Raw genomic sequence first — 17307 nt, 5'->3', positions numbered from 1 at the left:
TGTGGACAGACTTAAAGATCTCTGGAGAAAAAGGGAAATATGATAGAGATGTTTAAATGCATACATGACATAAGGCGAGTCTCTTTTAACTTAATGGAAACTCCAGAGTGAGAGGGTATAGAATGAGGTTAAGTGATGATAGGCTCAGGAGTAATCTAAGGAAATACTTTTTTACAGAAAGGGTTATAGATGTGTGGAATAAATTCCCTGTAGAGGTGGTGGAGACAGTGACTGAATTCAAAAAATTGTGGGACAGGCAAGTGGGACCTCTTAGGGAGAGGAGAAGATAGTGGATGCTGCAGATGGCCTTTATCTGCCATCATATTTCTATGGATTTCAACTTTGCTTTAATCCTAACATAGCTGTGTATGACAGGACAACTGAATTTAGGATTTTACTTTGTGCCACTGAGCAAGTAATCCAGTCATTGACCAGTTCATCAGTAATGTAATTTCCTCTATCTTGATCACTGATGTCTCTTAAATACAACCCGTATCCAATAAGATCCCGCTCCCCTTACCAGTCTGGTTTCAGAAAATTCCATAGCATGGAAATGGTCCTGGTGGACATTATCCATGACTCCTGGAACATACTAGACAAAGGAAGTGATGCGCTACTGATCCTTCTGGATATCAGTGCTGACTTCGATACCATCGATCATTCTTCCTCCCTGTCAGACTCACAAAGATTGGAATCAGTGATCGACCACTCTGGTGGTTCTCATCGTTCCTGAATCATAGGACCCAAAGCATCTTAGGCATTTAAACTCGAAGGTGGGAGGAGCTGTATGTATGGAGATTATTTCCGGTGGCAAAAGTCAAGATTTGATGATGACAAAGACAGCAATGAAAACAACATTAGCAATTTACTTCCTAGCGATGCAACTGGAAATGAGCTGAAATTAAAAACTATGCAAAATTTGGGTTTGCTGTAGAACAGTAGCTGGAAAGCAATGACCACAAACGCTATGCAACAAAAATCAGGATCTGCAAGCCCTGCAGTCATGGATATCGTTGGTATCACAGAGACATGGTTCACTGATTCCTACGGGTGGGACGCCAACATACCAGGCTATAATCTTTTTAGGAAGGACAGAGATGGTCGAAAAGGTGAAGGAGTAGCTCTCTAAGTAAAGACAGATATTCAAGCGATTAAAATGCAGAGGGCCTATGGAAAGGAAGAAGTGATATGGATTGTTTTGAAAAGAGAGGATGGAACTTCTGTCCACTTTGGGTGTTGTCTACAGACCTCTGACTCAATCACAGCAAATTGACAAAGATCTGATTACGGATAAACAAAAGTTGGGAAAGACAGGAGAGGTGCTGTTGCTGGGTGATTTCAACCTGCTGGATATGGACTGGAAAGTTCTGTCTGCAGAATCAGAAAGAAGTTGAGAGATCATGGTTGCCTTTCAAGGGGCTCTGCTCAGACAAATGATGATGGAATCCATGAGGGAAAATGCGATACTGGATCTGGTGCTCACAAATGGTGAAAGTGTCTCTAATGTCTGAATGGGGGCCCAACTGGGAAGTAGTGATCATCATATGGTTTGGTTTGATATAACAGCCAAAGAGGAGGATAGCCACACAAAAGTCAAAAACCTGGATTTCAAACATGCAGACTTTAGTAGCATGGGAGAATACCTGAAGAAAGAGCTGATTGGCTGGGAAGATATAAGGGAAGTGGATAAACAGTGGACAAAGTTGAAAGGTGCAATAAATAGAGCTGCTGACCTTTATGTGAAGAAAATAAATAAAAACAAGAGAAAAAGGAAACAGATATGGTTCTCCAAACTAGTGTTGGAAAAAAATAAAGGCAAAAGAATTGGCGTTCATGAAAAATACTCAAGAAGAAGAGTACAGAAAGGAATATCGGATGAAACTGAAAGAAGTCGAGAGAGTTACATCTGGCGAAAGCGCAAGAGCAAATGGCTATAAATATAAAAAAGGGAGATAAAATGTTTTTCAGGTATATTAGTGAAAGGAAGACAATAATTAATGGAATTACGAGACTGAAAGAAAGTATGAAATGCTATGTGGAGAGTGATGCGGAGAAAGCAAATGTGCTAAACAAATTCTTTGTTCAGTGTTCACAGAAGAAAAACATGGAGAAGGACTGCAATTGGTCAGCAAAGTTACACCTGAGAATGGAATGGATACTGCACCATTCACAGAAGAAAGTGTTTATGAATAACTTGAAAAATTGAAGGTGGACAAAGCTATGGGACTGGACGGGATCCACACAGGACAATGAGGGAGCTCAGAGAGGTTCTGGCAGGTCCTCTTACAGAATTGTTCAATAAATCTTTAGAGATGGGAGAAGTTCCGTGGGACTGGAGAAGAGTAGATGTGATCCCTCCTCACAAAAGTGGTTGCAGAGATGAAGCAGGAAACTAAAGGCCAGTAAGACTTAATTCAGTTATTGGAAAAATAATAGAAACATTGCTGAAGGCAAGGATAGTGAAATTCTTAGAATCTAATGGATTACTAGATCCAAGGCAACATGGGTTTACTAAAGGTAAATCTGATTGAATTCTTTGACTGGTTGACCACTGAATTGGATCAAGGACATGAGCTAGATGTAATTTACTTAGATTTCAGCAAAGCCTTTGACACGGTTCCTCATAGGAGGCACATAAATCAACTCAATGGGCTGAAGTTAGGGCCCAAAGTGGTAAACTGGATTAGAAACTGGTTAACGGACAGATGCCAGAGGGTAATGGTAAATGGAATTCGCTCGAAAGGAAGGTAAGGTGAGTAGTGGAGTGCCTCATGTTTGCAGCTCAGCGTTTACTGTACCATGTCTTCCATGCTATGCACATTTGCCTTTCCATTTTTGCCAAGTCATGTCTCATTTTATCAGCCATGCTTGTGATACTATGATCGCTATGCTTTGCATTTCTATGCTCACCATGCTCAATGTACCATGTTTTGCCATTTTATGCTTTACCCTGCATTGTTAACTATGTTTGTCATCTCTATTAAACATTGGCTAGCTTGTATTTTCTGAGAGTGTGGTGCAGGGGTTATAACTGCAGTCTCTGCACCCTGTAGTTGTGAGTTCAAGTCCACATTGTCATCTCTGACCCTGAGCAGGCCACCTGGACCCCCATTGTTCCAGGTATATTAGATAGATTGTGAGCCCACTGGGACAGATAGGGAAAAATGCTTGAGTGCCCAAATAAAACCATTCTGAGCTCCCCTGGGAGAACAACATAGAAAATAAAATAAATAAGTTGGCTGGATATACCATCTTTCCTTCAGGGCCCAGTACATCTGTAATATTGCTATTCCTTGGGTTCTGGTCAGGTACTAGTGACCTGGATTGGCCACTGTGAGAACGGGCTACTGGGCTTGATGGACCATTGATCAGACCCAGTAAGGCTATTCTTATGTTTATATAATGTAATTGAAAGCATGCAAGTAAATGCAAAGGACCTCATTATGACGCAAATTGACTAACACAGCTTCTGTTGGACTAGGCAAGCAGTGTTATTTGAGGAAATAAATGCCAGCATTATATGTTTGGGGCACCAGATCATTAAGGTTATTATTGTTTGGCCTAATGCCCTTAGAAAGGAAAAAAAGGGATTGAGACTTGTATACCACCTTTTTTGTAGTCGTACAACCACACTCAAAGCAGTTTACCTACAGGTACTCCAAACATTTTCCCTGTCTGTCCTGGTGGGGTCGCAATCTATCTAATGTACTTGGAGTAGTGGAGGATTAAATGACTTGTCCCGGGTCAAAAGGAGTCTGAACCCACAACTTCAGGGTGCCGAGGCTCTAGCTCTAACCATTACACCACCCTCTCCTCCTTAGATGCCATTTTATTGAAGTTACAGAAAGGATGCTAGATGCGCGGAATAGTCTCCCGGTAGAAGTGGTTGAGACAATGACTGTATTTGAATTCAAGAAAGCATGAGATGGGCAGGTGGGATCTCTTAGGGAGAGGAGGACATAGTGAATGCTGCAGATGGGCAGACAGGATGAGTCTTTATCTGCCATCATGTTTCTATGTTAAAAGGGCCAATGCATACAAAGAGGTTTGTACCTCCTTTTCTTCTCTTTCCCCAGTCCCAGCACTCAAAATCATCCCAGTTCCCAATATAGACTCCTAACCCCAAAGTCAACTTACCCTCCCCAAGAATAGACAATCACCCTCTTAAAAACTCCTCACAGAACCCCTATCTCCATTTCCCCCAAACACCTCAGGAACTACCAAAACATTCCCTGGGATCTAGCATCTGAGGCAGAAGCAATCCCCAGTTGTTCCAGCCCGTTTACTCTCCAAGTTCAAAATGGAAACTGTTAAATCCTTCAGTATTCTTACGCTACTGCTGCTAGGGTCAAATGTTAAATAAGAAAGTTTCATATTGCACTTTTAATTGTTAATTTAAACCCTAGATTTAAATTAATTGTTAATTGTTAATTTAAACCCTAGATTTTTAATCAAGAGCCTGATAGGGAAGAATTGACTGGGATCACTCCTTCCCCAGCTGCAAGACAGCTCTGGTAGATGCAGGGAATCTCTGGGGAGTTAAGGGACTGGGGTGACTTCAGGTGAGTGAGGGGTCTGTGAATGTGACTTTGGAGGTATTTCTTTCTGGGAAATAGGGTTGACTCAAGGGTCTGGTAGTATGTTTGAAGGAGGGGGGTAGCATCAGGAAGTTGGAGTGAATTCAGATTGGTGAGAGTCTGCTCTGAGTAAGGAAGTCTTTATTTGGGACACCCTTTTTAATGTGTACTGTCCACTTTAAGATGGTGTCCAGAAGAAATGAACTTCACTTTACTGGCCTAATACTCCAGGGAATAAAATAATACAGTTTGTAAGGTTGATCATAATTACTAGTTGTGTTATTGACTCTACAGAAAACTAAGCTAAGGTATTTTACTGTAGTTTTGTAGACAACTTCCACAATCTCTGGAAGACAAAGATAATTCTGAATTAACTATATTTCTTGACAGTTCAACTATATTTTTCAGAATGCTTTTAATAGAGATGTTGCTAAGTTTCCATATCTATATTGGATTATGCCCAGTATTCTTAACATTGCTACTGGGATCGTGACATTACTGAAACATTTCAACTGGACTTGGGTTGGTATCATTGCATCTGATGAAAGCAACAGCCCTAGGTTTATCCAAATCTTGAAAGAAAAGATTGAGCAGACAGGAGCCTGCATTGAATTCATAGAAATAATCAGAATCTTCCGTTTGACATATGAAAGATTTGTCAAAATTAATGAGACTATTTATACATCTTCAACTAATGTAATCATTGTTCATTTTCATATAGAAGATATATTGACTTTCATTAAAATGAAATTTATTCTGTTGATATCTGGCAAGGTCTTTATTTTCATAACTGATTTTGGCCACTCACTATTTCAATCAGAGGGTTTTAGTTTCAAGAATAATACCTTGTTATTCAGAAGAATACAGAAAAATATTCCGAGCTTTCTAAAATTTATAAGAGAAGTAAATCCTATTATGTTTCCTAATAGTACAAATATTAAAAATTGGTGGAATGGAGCACGTAACCACATCAAGAAATCCTGTAGTAAAGATAAAAATACTTACGACAGTTTCAGCTGTGTCGATATGCAGTTTTCCAACAGTTATACCATTTACAATGCTGTGTATGCCCTGGCACATGCACTGAAAGACATGATTTTCTCCGGCTCTGGAAATACCACAAAGTGGAATGGAGACAGATGGAGATTATCAGATTATTTGCCATGGAAGGTAACATCATTTTATAAAGGAATGCTATATTCAGAAACAGAATTTGGTTACTGGTAGAGTGGAGGGTGAAATGTAAAATTTGTGTATGATCCACTGCATGCTTTTTAAAAGATTTATTATTACCATATGTGCTATCTAGACTTTTGCATTCATCTCAAAACAATTCTTCAGATTTTGAGTGAAATGAAATTTATTCCAGGACAAGCAGGCAGCTTATTCTCAACATATGGGTGACATCATCCACAGAGCCCAGATGTGGACAGCTTTGCAAGCAGACTTGCTTGAAGAACTTTTAGAAAGTTCACGACTGTCGTACCACACTTGCGCGAGTGCCTTCCTACCCGAAGCAGGGCGCTCGTCTCCTCAGTTCTCAGTTTTCCGTGGAGCCAAGACATGTTTCAACGCTCTGCGCTATACTCAGTTCTACTTCATGCCTTCTCTCACTGTGACTCGTGCTTTATTTTCTTTAGGGTCACTGTGTTTCTGGCGCGTTTTATTTATTTATTTTTTTAAAAACAAATTTTTTCGTGTAACAACGTTGGGCCTACCGCCATCTAATCCTGTGGGCTCAATTGCATTGCGGCCTTTTCTAGTCTGGATCCGGGTCAATCTCCATCCTGCCTTTCTTCCGGATGTCGAGTTTAGGTACAGCAACTTGGGCGGTGTAACTAGGCCTTTCCATAAGGTCCTGTCACGACTTCAATCCTGGTCTCAATGAGTCAGATCTCCTGAGGGGATTCCATCCTCTACATCATCGTCGAGTTTATTTCAACTTTTCTCAATTGGGAAGTCTTCATCCGATTCCAACTGCTATGTCTTTTTCTGAGGAGCCTTTTTCTTTTTTGTCTCCCTCAGATCTCATAGCTCAGCATCCTCCTCCGACCATGCCATCTTTAGAGCAGGTGGCTTCGACGCTGCCTGTCTTCAACTTGAGGCTTCATCCTTCCTCATTTTTGTAGTCTACTTCCACACCATCTGTACCAATTTCCCTGGTCTTGATGCCAATTTTGCAGCATATGCTTCAGTCCATTCTGCATCAGGAGTTCAGTAACATTCTTACCCATGTTACTCCTGCCTTGACTCTCCTTCCTGCAGTCCAGCCTGGGCACTCAGCAGCATCACAAGTAGAATCCTCCAGACTGCTTCGAGCTGAAGTTCCACACCACTCTATACTAAACTAAACTAAACCTTAAGTTTATATACCGCATCATCTCCACGGATGTTGTGGAGCTTGGCACGGTTTACAAGAACTTAAAATATAGGAAGGGAAGGAAAAAAAAGGTTTACATGAACTTATATATAGAAGAGAAGAGTAAGGGGGGATAGAATTACATTTTAGTGAAAAGCCAGGTTTTCAGTTGCTTGCGGAATAATTGGAGGGAGCCCAGGTTCCGCAGCGGGGTAGTAAGGTCGTTCCAAAGACCTGTGATTCTGAAGAGAAGGGATTTTCCCAGTTTGCCTGCATAGCAAATACCGTGTAGAGAGGGGAAGGATAATTTATACCTTTGGGTGGGTCTGGTAGATCACTCTACACACTCTGTACAAGGAGTCGAGTCCTTGAGAGTGCCTTGATCTCAATCCCTACACTCTATGCAAGGAGTTGAGTCCTTCAGAGTGCCTCGACCTGGAGCTTCGCACTCAATACAAGGAGTCGAGTGCTTCAGAGTGCCTCGAGGTCACTCTACACACTCTATGCATGGACCTGAGTCCTGCAGAGTGATTCAAGACACCTCGTCACAAGGAGCTGAATCCTTTTTGGTGTCTCGTCCTCGACCTCCAATTGTTAGCCCTTCTTCCTCACATAAGGCGTTGCCCTTTTTGAGGCATAGCGTGAGGTCTCTTTGACATTCATCTTCCAGGTTTGACCCCCCTCAATCATGAGACCGTGATTTGAGGCACTGCTCTCCACATTCTCTGTCGAGGTACACATCGAGCCTGTAACGCAGCCGGTACCCGTGGTTCAAGTAGGTCCGGCTCACGCTCACATTAGCGCTGCCCTGGCGTGCTTCCCTTGAAGGAAGGAAGTCCTGCTGTATAACATTCACCTTCTAGGCAGGAAATAAAAAAAAACACAAAGAGTCACTTTTACTGATCCTGCAACATCCACTTTATTCAGTGGTAAGGGTCAAGAGTTGACATACAGATAGTCCAAGCTCAAAAACCACAAAAATCAATTCATGTCAGCAAACCAAAATTAGAGCTAACCCAAAAGAGTAGGTTCCAGCTCTAGCCTTTAATCAGGTAGTCCAGGTAAGTAAAAACACAAAGAAAAAACCACAAAAGCAAAAATGCTGCTGTCTTTACTTTCAGACAAAGTCAATCTTCACAGTACTTTCAAAAGCTCTGTGCACAAGCCTTAAGTTATTCCGGCTTGACCCCAGCCAGCTCAGAAGGAGTTGGTGGGGGGAGGGGAGTAAGCAAATCCACTAATTAAGTTTCTGAATTTCAGAATGCCACTAATGGCCCCACTAACCCAACCTGTTTGGACAGTGGATTCTCCCCATTTACTTCCCTCTCACACTCTCAAACAGTAACAGTCCCAGCCAGCTTAACCTGGCTGGAAACTTTAAATCTCAAAAAAGAAAAAACGTTTTTTTTTTTTTCTTCCTGCTTCCCTCAAGCAGGACAGCCCCAGCCAGCACAAGTCCCCAATCAACTTATAAAGGAAAGCACCCTTTCTTAAGCAGTTCAAAAACATACACAGTGGGTTAATAAACCCCAAACTTCCCAGCCCTGTCACTTAGCTGTCTTCCATCAAGATGTCTTCAGGCAGACTGGGGGTTTCCAAACACTCCATAGGTTCTTCTGTTGCTGGCTGGCTGGCAGAAAGGTCAGTGTCTGGCTCCTGCATTTCAAAGTCCTGGGATTCAGGAGCACAGCCGGGAGAGACCCTTTCCTGGGCTGGCCCAGGATAGACTGACTTTCTTCTTCCCCAAAGCAGCTTCCAAAGTACTCAGGTGAATACGCCCTGCCCTTTGAGGGGGAGGAGTTACCTGCAAAATCTGTCTAGCTTTCTTTGGGACTTTAATTATTCCCTTCAGCTGGGAGTAACCAGGGGGAGGGAGGTTCCTCTGAGGCTGTTGTGGGCTGTTCTGCTCACACTCCTCTCCCCCCTGGAGATCAGTAAAATCTGCATCCCAGGGAAAGACAGCCTTTTCCTTATCTCTGGTCACAATCCTATCCCCATGGTTAGCTCTCTGGATAACTGGGCAGGGTTTAGCTAAAACCTGTCCTGGCAAAAGCTGAACTCTAGGGATAGGATTGTGACAAGCCCCAGGTCCTCCTTTCAAGACGGGTCTCGATTCTACATTACATTAGTGATTTCTATTCCGCCTGTGCCTTGCGGTTCTAAGCGGATTACAAATTAGAAGAGATCTAGACAATCCCGAGAGAATTACATAACAAGGATTCATGAAAGTTACATGATATGGTAGAGAATTACAAATTAGAAGATATCTGGATTTTTCCGAGGGAATTCATAACAAAGATTCAAGTAATTACGGAATACGGTGGAGAGTAACAATACATTCGGGTAACAGAAGAAAATCACCTAACATTGAAGGAAGAAGTTTATTGGATACAGATGGAGGTACTTGTTTAGGAGTCTGAGAATATATTGGCGGTATGGTTCGAGGAGTTGACTAATGTGGTATTCACGGGGGAGAAAGCATGTGCGACTAGGGAGGAGGTTAGTAAGCAGGGAAGTGTTTTTTGAATAGAAATGTTTTGATTTCTTTTTGAAACACTTTAATGTCTGTTGTTTTGATCATCAGTTTGGAGGCTCTTTGAGGCCTCCACCTTCTTTGTTGAGAGTATCTGTTGTGCTTGTGAGGCATTCTGTACATTATTTTCCTGATTCAGATCACAGATATCAGTACTCCATGGAGGCTTCCTCCTCGCTCTCAGTGAGGCACAATGGCTCGTAGTCACGAGCTCCTTTTTCAGACCGGGCTCTTATTCTTCAGGATCTGGACATCTTGTTGCAGTCTGATTCCAACCACTCCAAAGTGTATTCGGATGACTCTTGTATGTTTCCTTCTCTCGAGGAGTCTTTCATATTATCTATTTCTGGTCTTCTTCCTCAAACATTCCACGGGCATTTTGAGTCAACATATTCCATTCCTGCTGGGCAGGCACATTCGGAATCTCAATCCAGGATGGTCCATTGAAAGGCCTTTGGGAAATCTTTTTCTGTGGCCTCTTCTTTGATCAGATCCAGTCCGGCTGATGTTTTGGACACAGTCCCTCTTGGCAGCGGGGGCAAGCCCTTGGACAAGTGTGACCCCATACTACAAACAGCTACACTGGCTGCCGTTGTAAGCTCGTATAAAGTTCGCCTGCCTCTGCTTTAAAGTTCTTTCCGGTCTAGCCCCTAAATACATAACTGACCTCTTCTCCTTCTCAGCCAACAGACACAAGAGAAGCTCCCACTTGCACTTCGTTTCTCCCCCGGTCAGAGGTTGCAAACTAAAAAAACACCATGAATACCTTCTCTCACCTCAAGCAACTTTATGGGGTAAAGATCTAGAACAACTGCTCTCGCCCACCACTTACGAGGTATTCAGGAAGCGCCTCAAAACTCACCTGTTCCTGAAGTATCTAGACAGCTGACCCATTCCTCTCTTTCCCCTCTATAACAGTTCTCTCGCCCTATCCCCCTCTTGTTTTCCCATCCCTTAAGCTCTCTCAATTTGTACTTCATTATTCTTTTGTAAACCACATAGAACTTAACAGTACTGCGGTATATAAATTGTTATTATTATTATTATTATAATCTACATCACAAGTTACTGATGTCATGCCGCAATTTGCCCACTTTTCTTTGCACTTTTTATTCTAAGTTGCACATTATGCCTTGTCTCTCTCCTCTCGAGTCATTGCCTTCTCAGTGGTGATGTGGTATCTTGCCGGGCTCCGCTTTTTAGTCATGAACTGGCTACTATCAAAGCATCTGGTTTCTTTTCATTGCCATGGCAATGAATTCTTCACTGTTTTTCATAGCAGCTATCACTGCTTTTTTGAGCATGAGCAATTGCTTCCTTCTACATTGTCTAAGCCTTTTACGGCCTTCAGACCTACCAGACATTTTTGGTTTTCCTCAGAAGGTGCCTCCTACTCACTTCTCAGTCTTTTTCACCACCAAAGCACCACCTTCATTGGTCTCGCTCTGTCTTTTCCTCTCCCTTGGGGAGTCATTTTCATCTTTTTCTGACCATTGGGAGTTCATTCTATCAGAGCTTTCTATTATATCTCTAGGTCATCTCTCTGCTCATTGCAGATTATTCTCTCCATTTCAATCAGGGCCACCAGTCCTTTTTTCAGGAGAGTATCCTTCCAATCCGTCGCATTGCCTCTGTCCATCAAGCATGTTCCTTTGGAATATTAGAGTATAGCAATTTTTCCCTATCCTTCCATATTCCCAAGGAACCGGGGAATCTGCAACCTATTTTGGATCCAATTCTTCTTTCAGAACACTACTTTTGAATGCTGTCTGAGGCATTCTTTATCTCCTTCTGACTCAGCATGCTTCGTTCTGCTTTCTGAATCTCACGAGGCTTACATTCCCCAGCCTCTCGCAGTTCCTCAGATTTGGGTGGGATCAGAGTGCTCCCTTGAGCCAGGATTCATTTCTAGAGTGTTTACCAGGTGCCTAGTTGTAGTGGCTGCAGCTCTGCAGAGCCGTAGTTTTTAGGTGAACATAAGAACATAACATAAGAACATAAGCACTGCCTCTGCTGAGTCAGACCATAGGTCCATCATGCCCAGCAGTCCGCTTCTGTGGCGGCCCCGTAGGTCAATGACCTGTAAGTGATCTATTACTCTAAAGCGCTTTGTACTGTACAGTAACCCTCTAATTGTACCCCTCAATCTCCTTTTCCTTCAAGAATTCGTCCAATCCCATTTTGAAACCCAAAATCATACTCTGCTCCACCACCTCCTCTGGAAGCGCATTCCAGGTGTCCACCACCCTCTGAGTGAAGAAGAACTTCCTAGCATTAGTTCTGAACCTATCCCCCTTCAATTTGTTTGAGTGTCCTCTAGTTTTTGTTGCCCCGCAAGTCTGAAGAATCTGTCCCTCTCTACCTTCTCTATACCCTTCATGATCTTGTAAGTTTCTATCATATCCCCTCTAAGTCTCCGCTTTTCCAGGGAAAAGAGCCCCAGCTTCTCCAGCCTCTCAGCATATGAAAAGCTTTCCATGCCCTTTATAATTTTTGTTGCTCTTCTCTGGACCCTCTCGAGTATTGCCATATCCTTCTTGAGGTACGGCGACCAGAACTGAACGCAGTACTCCAGATGTGGTCGCACCATCGCCCTATACAGTGGGAGGATAACTTCCTTAGTTCTGGTAGTGATACCTTTTTTGATAATGCCCAACATTCTGTTCACCTTTTTTGAGGCCGCTGCGCATTGTGACGCTGGTTTCATTGTTTTAGCCACCAAAACCCCCAAGTCCTTTTCTAGGTTGCCTTCCCCCAATATCATCCCCCCCATCATGTAGTTATACATCGGGTTTCCTTTCCCTATGTGCATGACTTTACATTTTTCTACATTGAAGCTCATCTGCCATTTATTTGCCCACTCACTCAGCTTGTTCAGGTCCCTTTGAAGTTCTTCACATTCCTCAACAGATCTAACCTTACTGGAGAGTTTTGTGTCGTCCGCAAATTTTATAACTTCACACTTGGTCCCTGTTTCCAGGTCTTTAATAAATATATTGAACAGCAGTGGTCCCAGCACTGACCCTTGCGGGACACCACTCGTGACTCCTTTCCAGTCAGAATAGTTTCCCTTTACTCCTACCCTCTGTTTCCTGTCCGCCAGTCAGTTTCTGATCCATCTATGTATGTCCCCTTCCACCCCGTGGTTCCACAGTTTCCTTAGTAGGCGCTCGTGAGGTACTTTGTCGAAGGCTTTCTGGAAGTCCAGGTATACTATGTCAATGGGGTCACCTTTGTCCAATTGTTCACTTATTCCCTCAAAGAAGTGCAAGTAGGTTCGTTTGGCAAGATCTTCCAGTACAGAAACCATGCTGGCTTGTTCTCATCAGCCTATTTTTTTCTATATGTTCATTGATACGGTCCTTGATTAATGATTCGGCCATCTTCCCCGGAACTGAGGTTAAGCTGACTGGTCTATAATTCCCCGGGTTGCCTCTGGATCCCCTCCTTCTCTGGATGACTGGCTCATCACAGTTTCATCTCTCAGGGTTTTTTTTGTAGCGATCCAATGGACATCTTGGTACCTACAAGGCTGTGGTTCACAGCCCACTTTCCGAAGTCCCAGTTACACCCCTTTCAGACTCTGCAGTACATCGGAGCTGTCCTTGGCACTGTGCCACTCAGAGCCTTCCCTCCTCATCAATATCAGGGGGCTCTTCTTCAACTCTGCTGCAGTGTGTCTTTCCTCACTTCGATATCAGCCAGTCACATGATGGTTCTTCCAGGTCACATCGTTTTTGCCGTTCATATGACTCTTTTTTTCCAGATTTCACCTCAGAATTCCTCGGTGAGCTCTGGCATCTCAGTGAGCTCAGGCTTTCAACCCACTCTCTCAATATATTACAGTGACTTCTTCATTGAATCAGTCTCTTCACTAGTGGATACTTTCTCCCACTTTCTCCAGAGGCTTGCTGTTTCAAATGCCACCTCATTGGCTAGTCTTCATGATAGACTTTTCAAACTCTGCTTGGGGGGCTCATCTTGATGTTCTCTCCTCAAGGTCCATGTCACATCAATCAGTTGAGACTCAGAGCATTCTTCAATGCTCTCAAAGCTTTTCAGCACCTCCTTCATGACATTGTACAGCCAATCAGGTCACCTTGTATTTTGTTGATACGCAATGCGGTACCGGGTCTCTCCCTCTTTGCCAAGCAATTCTTCAGATTTGGAATTGGACAGACCTTCACGACATCTTCCTGACAGCTGTCTATAGTCAAGCAGTGCAAAATTGTCTGGCAGCTCTTTTACTCACCTCTTTTTCATATTTTTTCTCAGTGGGAAACTCTTCTGATAGATCCCTTTGCATCTCCCTATTACCACTGCCTCAGTTCTGCTCTGAGATATACTATCCTCACCAACTATAGGCAGTTACTTTCTTGCAGGAATGGACGCTTCAGTTCCTCTATGCATTTCCTCCATTCCTTCTTATGACATTTGTCGCATTCCACCAAGAATGTGCCACCCTCATTCTAATAGCTCCTCGGTGGCCCAGGTACCTTTGGCTCTCTCTTCTCCTTCAACTTCTACCTGTGTTGTCTTCTCTGTTTTCATAGAGTCAAGGAGTTCTCCTTCAACCTTGCAGCCTATGCACTTGAATATCCTATCTACCTCTCATCACAAGCAGCTTCAGTCTACCTCTTTGTGTTTACTTTTGGATTATCTCTTCCACTTTTCTGCCTCAGGCCTCAACTCTTTCATTCAAGTCCATTTCAGTACAATTGCTGTTTTCATCAGTCTATTGATAGGAAACCCCTCTCTATTCTTACTGTGGGTTCCAGATATTTGACAGGAGTCTTTACTGTCAAACTGCCTCTCACACTTTCTCCAGTGGTTTGAGATCGCAATGTTGTTCTTGCTCAATTGATGAAGCCTCCTTTTATACCAATGGTTTTAGTTCATCTCAACTTCTCCTTTGTAAAGTGTTTTTTCACATTGCTCTCACATCTGCTTGCAGTGTCAGTGAGTTGCTTGCTTTAGTAGCAGACTCTCCTGTCACAGTCTTTCATACTGACAAGGTAGTTCTACGGACTCATCTTATATTCTTACCTAAAGTGGTTTCAGAATTTCATCTCAATCACTTCGTTGTACTTTCAGTGTTTTTTCCAAAGCCTCATTCTCATCCTGGAGAATCAACTCTTCATCCTCTGAACTGTGAGCATGCTTTAGCTTTTTTACCTGCAATGTTCTCAACCATTCAGGTCTACTCCTCAACTTTTTGTGTTGTTCGATCCTAACATGTTGGGACATCCACTCTCTAAGCACTCCATCTCCAACTGGATGGCTGCTTTCATCTCTTTCTGCTATGCTCAGAATGGACTACATCTACAGAGTCGATTCATAGCCCACACAGTTACAGTCATGGTAGCATCAGTAGCTTTCCTCACATCAATTCCTATTCAGGACATATGCATGGCTGCCACTTGGTCCTCGGTTCATACTTTCACCTCTCATTATTGTCTGGATGCTTTTTCCAGACTCGATGGCCATTTTGGCCAGGCAATGTTACAAAATTTATTCTCCTAAATTGCTAATGCTCCCACCATCCCATTCTGGTTAGCTTGGAAGTCACCCATATTTTGAGAATAGGCTGCTTGCTTGTCCTGGGATAAAGCACAGTTACTTACTATAACAGGTGTTATCCAGGGATAGCATGCAGCTATTCTCACAGCCCACCCACCTCCCCTGGTTGGCTTCTCTGCTAGCTATCTGAACTGAGGGGATGCTTGCCCTGCGACGGGCAGAACGGCACTTGCGCGTGTGCGGTGCCACAGTCGCAAACTTTCTAAAAGTTCTTTAAGCAAGTCTGCTTGTGAAATTGTCTGCATCCGAGCTCCGTGGATAACGTCACCCATATGTTGAGAATAGCTGCCTGCTGTCCCTGGATAACATCTATTACAGTAAGTAACTGTGCTATTTGTATCATCACATAAATTTGAGTATATGGGTCCTAAACTGTGGAATTTGTAGGGTCACTTTAGCTCAAAAAAATATGTGGCGTGGTATTTTCAATGACATCCACAACTGAGTTTAGACTGTTTGCAGAATACAACCATTTTTGATAGAGCAAAATGTCTTTTTATTTCAAAAATGGCCAGTTATTAGATGTGCTTGACCTCAGTGCATCTAGTGCAGGGGTACCCAAAACGTCGATCGCGATGGCAATGCAAGTCAATTGCCAAGAGACCACGCAATATAAAAGCACCGCTGCTGCCACTCAACAGCTCCATTAAATCATTCCCCACCACCGCCACAACTCCGGGAAAGGAAGGGCAGTGGCGTACCTAGGGTATGTGGCAACCGGGGACCATTGTTTTTTAATACCCCCGCATATAAAAAAATATTTTTTGTAATAACCATGAAACAGAATAAATGGTCAGAATAGAAACAGGCAGTGAAAATTTTATTTTATTGAACCTCATATATGTAACCATTATTCCAAACATGCCATAACATAAATTATATCTGAATTGTCATGACATTAGAAGTACATATGGTGTAGTTGCAAGTAATGCTTGGGACATTTCTGATTGTGTTAGTTCGGTTTTATGTGTTTTTTTAATTGAAGGGTTTTTATTTCTTTTTTGAAGGTTTTGTAGTCTGTGGTCGAGGTCAATAGGTTGTAGAGTTGGGAATCGAGTGTTGCAGCTCGAGTGGTTAGGAGGTTGTCATACAGTTTTTTTCTTTTGACGTTTTTGGTTGGAGGGTGTGTGAATGGTGTGGGTTCTCCTATGTTTGGTTGAAGTGGATTGAACTAGTCGATTGTTCCTATAGGCTGGGCTGTCTCCATTTATTGCTTTAAATAGTAGGCAGGAAAATCTGAAGTGTATTCTCGCTTGTATTGGGAGCCAATGTGAGTCGTGGTATGCCTCTGTGATATGATCGAATTTCTTCAGTGAGTAGACCAATCTTAGGGCTGTGTTTTTTATTGTTTGTAGTTGTTTTATCACGGTTGTGGAATCTTGACTGTTTTTCCTCTATTTTCTTTCTAGTTGTCTGCATTGTCTTTTTAGTAGGAGTAGTTCATTGCTCTGGGAGTTGGTAAGTATGAGAGAGAAAGATGAATGTAGGCAAACTTGTTGGAGACAAAAGACTTTTCACAAGGTACATAAGAAAGAGAGGAGGAATAAGAATAAGATTGGAAAGGTGGCAATTTGAACCAGTGGGGTAAGAGTTTAAAGAGTTAGGATTGGGACCGATAACCTAAGCAGAGGAGAACAAACAAGAGAGAGAGTATGGAGAACAGAATGGAGATGGCTGAATGAAAAGACCAGTAAAAGCCATCACATTGTTTCTGATCAACTGTGAAAAATATGATCTACTCTGGTATTTGCCAGCTACTTGTGATGCAGACTGCCCAAGGAACTTGGCTTGACATAGCATGGCTTATCTTAAGAACATTTGAGGAAAGTGGATACTGGGAGGGGTGAAAGAAAGAGGAAGATAGGTTAAAAAAAGGAGAAATTAAAAAGTTTGGGAACCTCTATTCTAGGGATCCTATACTGTTAGTATATCCATTTTTAATGGCCTGGCATCTGAACACCAAAATAAACTAATTTAGCTGAAGAAATTAGTTACCCCCCCTTCTACACACATTAATTCTCTTCCATTTTTGTTCCCATTATAAAAAACACTGATAAGTTCCCAGAAAAAAAATACATTAAAATAAGAAGTGAAAACAAAGGCCCCTACAGATGAGAACATAACATAAGAATAGCCTAACTGGGTCAGACCAATGGTCCATCATGCCCAGTAACCCATTCTCATGGAAGCCAATCCAGGTCACTGGTACCTGGTCAAAACCCAAAGAGTAGCAACATTCCATGCTACCGATCCAGGGC

At 42.6% G+C, this 17307-nt stretch overlaps 1 protein-coding gene and 1 long non-coding RNA gene across 2 annotated transcripts in view; one reads left to right on the top strand and one right to left on the bottom strand.

Annotated features, from left to right (window-relative positions):
* Window positions 1-17307, top strand: part of LOC117346953 (vomeronasal type-2 receptor 26-like) — a 107770-nt gene that overhangs the window by 55792 nt on the left and 34671 nt on the right. The gene's annotated exons all lie outside the window — the stretch shown is intronic.
* The window catches only part of LOC117346955, a 46959-nt gene that overhangs the window by 25267 nt on the left and 4385 nt on the right, over window positions 1-17307 (bottom strand). Inside the window, exon 2 of the long non-coding RNA XR_004536688.1 lies at window positions 5583-5685. This is a non-coding gene — a long non-coding RNA (uncharacterized LOC117346955). The remainder of the gene's footprint in view (window positions 1-5582; window positions 5686-17307) is intronic.

Source organism: Geotrypetes seraphini, chromosome 12 (genome assembly GCF_902459505.1).
Source record: "Geotrypetes seraphini chromosome 12, aGeoSer1.1, whole genome shotgun sequence".
Taxonomy (NCBI): domain Eukaryota; kingdom Metazoa; phylum Chordata; class Amphibia; order Gymnophiona; family Dermophiidae; genus Geotrypetes; species Geotrypetes seraphini.
This window is presented reverse-complemented; position numbering and strand designations above follow the sequence as displayed.